This window comes from Etheostoma cragini, chromosome 19, assembly GCF_013103735.1.
Source record: "Etheostoma cragini isolate CJK2018 chromosome 19, CSU_Ecrag_1.0, whole genome shotgun sequence".
In the NCBI taxonomy this organism is placed as follows: Eukaryota; Metazoa; Chordata; class Actinopteri; order Perciformes; family Percidae; genus Etheostoma; species Etheostoma cragini.
Window position 1 is genome coordinate 12157251 of NC_048425.1, and position 7468 is coordinate 12164718.

The 7468-nt window shown below is 42.6% G+C and overlaps 1 pseudogene; it reads left to right on the forward strand.

The window, feature by feature from the left end:
- Positions 1-2222: 2222 nt before the first annotated feature.
- Positions 2223-6358, forward strand: LOC117935245 (annotated as a pseudogene).
- Positions 6359-7468: the final 1110 nt, after the last annotated feature.

Sequence of the window (7468 nt, forward strand, 5' to 3'; positions counted from 1 at the left end):
AACCTCAAAGTGCGGAAGTGCCTTTGAGCAAGCTGACAGTGCAGATGTGAAAGAGTAGAGATGTGTGAATGGAAGGTCCATGGTCATTCACTCCTTTCTTCCCCTTTTCATCTTCATCATTAGGTAAACACCACACAAAACTCACCAGGAAGTGAAAAAAATGTAATGCTCTTTGGAAGGACCCCCACTCTCTCATTTCTACATTCTCCTCTTTTCTTCTCCCACTTTCTCTCCTCCCCACCTTTTCTGTCTCCCTCTTTCTTGCTCTCCGTCTTTCATGTACAGATCAGAGAAGCCTTAGAGAGGCTTTCCAATAAAAGCTGGCGTTACATGCCTGATTTAACAGGGCACACACACACACAAAGACCCTTCTATCTCCATCTCTCTCTCAAACTCTCTCTCTCTCTCTCTCTCTTCTCTCTGACTTTCCTCATCACAGACCTGACTGTAGGATAACCCTCCCTCACTTTTCTCTCTTCCTTTTTCAAACACACTTTCTCCATACAGAATTAATGTCACTCACTCATGGACTCTCACTCTCACTCTCACACGCACACACACACGCGCACACACACACACACAGGCCTGCCTCTGCTCTTGTTCTCTCACAATGGGATTAGTGGTGTGATTCCTCCACTCCTTTTAAGTGGGCACACCACCAATCTACTTACTATAGACTCCGCTGCAGACTAAATGGATCGAAGAGGAGGGAGGGTAAACGGAAGACCTGAGGAAAAAGGAGGAAAGTAGAAGAGAAGATGAAAGGACATGTGGACGGGAGAAGAATGGAGTGAAGAAAGATGAAAAGAGGGGATGGATATGAGAGAAGAGTGGGAGAGGGCACAGGAAGAGAAATAGTTTTTTGTGTTTAAAATTACAGGATTCAAAAACACTTTTTAGATGACAAAGTGTAACTCCATGGGGGAGAGACAGGATGGACAGACGGAGGGAGGAAAGCAAGAAAGAGCAAAGAAAGAGAAGAAAGAAAGCATGAAAGAGAATTTGACGGCAGAATATAACCAGAGGTGAGGCAATCACTGCATAACTCTAACAGCCATGCAAGCACTCACACACACACCCAACACACACACACACACACAGACACAGCGGCCTGTTGCCAGGGTGACAAGAGGTAACAGAGGCTCCGCCCTCCCCCTCCGTGTTTCATACAGTGATGTCATCGGTTGCCGCCGGCGCCCGGCGGGCTCTGGCCCAATAGGACAAAGACACAGTTTGGCGCAGCCTGTTCTTGTTTCTCTCCCTTTTTCTTCCATCAGGTGCTCCCTCGCTCACCCTCTCATGCTCTGTCCCTCCTTTTTTTTGACTTATTCAACTCAGTCAGCGGGCGGCTGCAGAAGTTGAGTCTTTCACTGCTGAGTAGGAGTGAAGCTGATTGGACCTGCAGGGAGAGCATTTCACGGCATGAGAGGCTGGAGTGATTGTTCAAACCCAGTAAAGGGACGACTGTAGAGTCACATAAGTTGTTTTGTTGCATTGGTCCACTTTCCATCAGAGCATTCTTCGTTTTTTTAAAGCAGGTTTCATTGTAGACTCTTTTGCCACACTGGCATCTCTTTGGGGATGTAATGCTCAGCGTAAAGAAAACCAAACTGTTACATAGCAGTGGCGCTAGAGAAAAGGTCAGAGGACCACCAAAGCCTTACACACATTCTGGGGACCATGGAATGTCCGTACAAGATTTCATCACAATCTGTGCAGTTCAAATATTTGTTGAGATGTTTCAGTCAGGACCAAAGTGTTAGACCATCTGACTGACCAACCCTGGAGTCATGCAGCTAGCATGGATAATAATAGAAGCCGGTAATGTTAGCCCATTCCTAGCTAGGTTTCCATCCACACGTTTGTATCCAAATTAAGTGATATTGAATGAAAAATGCCTTATGGAAATGAGAGAGCGGAAATACTGGGCAGAAATGAACTAAAACTTCCTCTTCATTTTGTGGCAGGTTGCAACCATAAAATGACCTAAAACTTAATCGCAATTTATTATTTATTTAGCAAATAACGCTTCCATCAGCATTTATTGCACAAGCCACATATCGATCAAGATAAAATCCAATGAGACCAAACATATTTCCTTTTATAATCATGAAATTCCATTGAATTTTACTGTTTCCATAAGGCATTTTTTTTATTCGATGTCACTCAATTTGGATAAAAACGTGTGGATGGCAACATAGCTAGTGATGTGAGAGGGGAGTATGGATGAAGAGATGGGTAAAGAAGCACAGGTGAAGGAAATGAGCTGATTAGGCAGGACTAACGAGGCTGATTGAGAGCAGGTGTGTACTGCAGATAGGCCAAGATAGGACCGGCAGCACAGGAACACAGGAGGAAGAACAGCACACAAAGCAACCTCCATACAGTAGACTCATTTGTCATTTGGTATTTTCTTTTTAGGGGAGACAAGGAGTCACCATCATGAACACTCTGAACCAACAGTGTGAGGAGAAGGTGCATCCGTGCATTGACCTCACTGAACATATGGTACTTTAACTTGAAGTAACAGACTTGGAACAAGAGTAGAATAACACTTATCGCACAACTAGCGGCGTGACTGAAAGAATTATCTCCATTTTTCATCCGGGCAACAGTTTAGTTCTCTTGTGTGCTAACCTTCTTTCAGATAAAGAGACCGCTCCAGAAGTTCATCACAAAACGAGGAACCATCAGCTTGCTGGTTGCTCCATGCAACTTGGACATAGCAACCACAATGGCTTAGAAAATGGCACAGGAGGTGGACCCTGATGGGGAGAGGACTTTGGCTGAATTGGGCTGATTTTAGAAGAAGTCCACCTCTGTCTCTGTCTGTCTGTGTGTGGTACCTTGACTCAGCCAGACTTGGTGGACAAAGGCACAGAAGACACTGTCGTTCTTTTTAGGCAATTATAAAAATGAGTTATCCAGCGTGTTTGACAGGCTGTGTAACGTGTAGTCAGTAGCTTTTTCTATTGCCTGTAGCACTCTCTACAATGTAAAAACTCACCTTTGACCTGGTGCATCATATCCAGGTGAATACTACTTATCGCTTCACCTTAATGGTTCACTAACAATGTCTTTGCTTACTTAAGGTGTAAGGTTTGACTCCACACGTGATTTGTAGAAATCTCTGCCTCCATTGGAAGAGCAGATGAAGAAGAAACTAACGGCTCAGACACAGCTGGACATGCGTGACAGTGGACAGCCATGAAACAGAGACTCCATTTCCTCATTGATGTGAGTTTCCTAGCTGACACTTACAGAACACTGCACCTTATAACCAAAATGAGATCATTTGTTCTCTTATCTGATACTGTTGTATTTTTTTAGATTGACAGTTAACACAGGGTGCTATCAGCTTCCCTGCAGGGGAGGAAATACAAGTTGGAGCAAGGCTAAATATCTTTTCCACGTTCAGAAAAGAGTTTGTGGAATGGAAAAAATACCATAAACCAATCTGGAAGAACATGTGAGTGCATTAACAACTTGGTCATTACATCAATTGATGGCTTTGCTGTGGTTTCCACACAAAAAAACTGGAACCTACTATGTAAAGATTACTATTTTTCTTCTATCTGTGGAAAATGCAACCTAATTTTACATTTTGAAATATGAAATATTGGGAACTTTTACACATACTAAACATTTTGGTTTGGCTCCAGACTGTAGCAATGACCACTACTAACCAAGTGTTGACTTTCTTCATGTAAAACCTAAATATTGAGTGTAAGGTGGCTCTATGTGGACAACATTACAGTGGAAGAGAAGTGCCAGGGTTCCTTAACTACAAGAACATTGAGGCCATGGTCCAGAAGTGGATCAAAAAGCAGGAAGAGCCTGCTGTCCTGAAACTCAAGGAAGTGGCAGGCATATCTCAGTGTTATGGTGCTACAATGATTGCAAGCCATCTGAATATGAACTGTATGTATAGGTATTATTGGATCTTGCATCTTTAGAAGAAGATTGAAGCCATCACAAATGAGGAGACTGCAGTAGAATCCATGCTTAAGACTCAGTTTTACAGGGAGTTGATAGTTTACACTAAGGACCTTATCTCAGGTGCTAAGAGAGTGAGTGTGCGAGGCCACATGGGCTCAGATAGGTATAAATGGGATTGGGACAGCACTTCACAAGATCACATGTTACCATGACGACGTTTAATATCAAAGATGTTGCTGTTACTTTGGGAATTTTCCTTTTAAGTTTGTTGCTTTCCACATGGCCAAGGCCCAGGAGACGGCTGCCTGATTCCACTTTTTTTTTTTTTAACTCTTGTTTTACAAGCTGGACAACAGGTCCGATCTGTTCCGTGGTCGTGTGGCGTGCTGTTGTTTACCTTTTGTACCTTCCGGATTTCGCTGTGAAAAACGCCACAACGCTTTGAACTGTAGGTAATTCCCTTTGGAGTCTGCATCAGTGCAGACTCAGAAAAGGCTCTGTAAGTGTGTACTCAAACCTTCATGCCTTTTGAAATTTGGCATTGGGACAACCCTGAGCCCTTACCAACCACGATGCTGCAAATGCTCCAGGATAAGGAGCAAACGGAAGTCCTACTTCAAGAGAACTCTGACATAAATACCAACAGAATCTACCTTCAGAATCCCTTAAGGTGCCTGTCAAAGGCAACACTTGTAGTTGAATGACTTGAACACACACAACCTCAACACAGCACATGTGCACAGGGCTGGCCCTAGAAGTTATGGAGCACTAGGCAACATCCATTCAGCCCCCACTCCACCCCTTCTATCATAACCTCTGCTTTATGATGACCAAACAAACAGCCCCCCCCAGACATCGATGTTGGTCAACTGTGCAATTCCATGTGCCAGTCCTCACTCCTCTGTTTTTCTACTTGGCTTAACCTTGTTTTCTCCCCAGTCTTATAATTATTTCAATCAGGAGATACTTTGTTTAAGAGTGAAGTAAGTTTACTTATTTGGCAATTAGACTCCATCACAGTGTTAAATTATAAGGTGTATAGTGGCTGTAAGTATGCAGGGACACAGAGTTTAGACACTGGTGGTAATGAAGGGATAAAGGAAGCCTGAAGATGTGGATGGATGCAATGACAGCTAACAGCAGCAAAGCGTTGCACAGATTTAAAGTTTGAATGCAATAGCTCACAAAGATTGTGGCAGAAACGGGTTGGACAAAGTAAATGCCCACATTCAGCTGTCAACAATGCAGCTGATTAGGATGGGAGAGAGAGAGAGAGAGAGAGAGAGAGAGACGTGAATTGTCCCACGTAAAACCACAAATCTGCTGTCACGGTTTGAAATGAACTGAGTTCTACTGGAGAGGTAATCGTCAAATAATAAATGTACTTGTTTGTGTCAAAACAGCACCATCAAAAGGAATGTTAAATAAGATGTCAAAAATAGCCTATGTCTGAATTCCTCTCATTTCTTGTGGGAGTTTTTTATGTACCATTTTAAATCCTTGTAAATGTGTTAATTGAATATACCAGGCTCACCAGCCATGTGCCAGTCCTTCCTTGTTCTAATGAGGTTTTTCTACATGGCTCAACCTTGTGTTAGTCTCAGTCTTACGACTATTTGTCCCACTTTATACCACCTGACTTTATTTCTCTGTATTCCTGCTTTACTTAATCTTATTTCTGTGTGAAGGGAGAACAACATCCAGAATGGTGCTGTTCTCTATTGTCCCCAAGCTGGAGTCTACAAGCACGATTTACAGCGCATAAGCACACACACATGAGTAGATTAGAAACCATCATTTCTAGGTGTCCCTCCATTATGCGGCCCAATATGTGCGTGTGTGACACTGTGTTTACGAGGTCAGTGAACGGAGCCAACGGGGCGAGACTGATTGCTGATTATTGTATTGGATGTTGGCGGCGGCATGTGGAGAGAGGATGAGATAATAGGAGGAGCAGACAGCACGGAGGGCTGTCAGAAACCTGCACCTTACACACACACACACACATATATTCACGCCAGGTGTCCTGTTCACCACAAACACTCCGGGGCACGTGCAATAGGAAGTAACAAGTTAATAACAGACACTTCATTGGTGCATTTGAGGGGATGAAACTTAGATTCTGCTCAATGACAGACAGAATCTTGAATTGAATTTTCAACAACGTGACTCTTTTGCAAATGTGCTGTCCATGGTTATGTAACAGGACAGTTGGTTGTTGACCCCTTTGACAGCCCCTCGTAACACTTTCCTCGTTGCTAAGCGGAGACAGGAAGTGGGTGTGGCCAGAGGAGACCTCTACTGGACCTTCTTCCTGTTTGTTGACATAAGGAGAGGTGAAGTTGAGGGAATTCTCTGTGTTTGCTTCCTTGATACCAATCTCAGCCATAACAATGAGTGTGGGGAACCTCAAAACTGACCAGGGTCAACCTGAGAGTACATCCTGTCAGGAGTTAAAGGTGCTGTTTAAATAGCTTATTTTGCAATGCTAGTTTTGTTTTTAGCCTTTAGTGTGAATGAATAGGTTAAAGGCATTCATTTATGTGTATTAATATCACTCCAAGGTGCTCTAATTTCACATAAGCTGCCATGTGTTGGTGTGCATGATTATCCTAAGATATGCATTCATGAACAATGATAAATGAATAAAATAAAGCACGTGTTGAAGAGAAATAGCACTTTTCAGGGCTTATAATCAGAGATTGTGCATTGGATGAAATGATCCATTTAAGGTGTTTTCCATATTCTGGAGGCAATAGAAACCAACATGATTAAGTCAATTATTCCACAGTTACCTCTTTAGAAGATGAATGTATACTGTGACAATAGTGCGTCAAGACATGAATACATAGCTGATAAAACACATGTGAATCCAGAAGATCACATTACTGATCAGTGCTTCTTACTGGAGTTTTGCTGCAAATTCCATTTCGAAGCAGCTCTCTGTCTCTCCTAACTTTATCAGGTTTTAGGTGGTGAGATACTCAACTGTGTGGCTGAGATTACAAAGTGTTTCTAATAATCTACAAGGGATGAATGGCAATTCTGAGAAAAATGTTGTTTTTGTGCAAATTCATGTGAGATAAACAGACATGCTGTTTATTTGACATATGCTTCAACAATTACAGATCCTGGTAAATGACTGACGTCCTTCCAACATGGACCGGATGCGGCCTGTCATAATGAGGAGAGGTAAAAGAGGGAAAGACTGCATGTGTTTGCACATGTAAGTAAGAATTTCATAATCTCTTATATTCTCTCATACTCATTTCTGTCTCATACACAAATATCATTTGATCAGTTTTCATCTCACAGACAAACCCAAGTATTCATACTTCCGTGTAATGAAGAAGGGATGGTTGGAAGGTGGTTAGAGCTATCTGTCTCCACTCAACAGAAAAGAAAGGCCGCAGACATGAGAACAACATCACATGACAGGGGTAGTGATGCAGTGATGTACAGTGGGTACGGAAAGTATTCAGACCCCTTTAAATTTTTCACTCTTTGTTTCATTGCAGCCTTTTTCCAA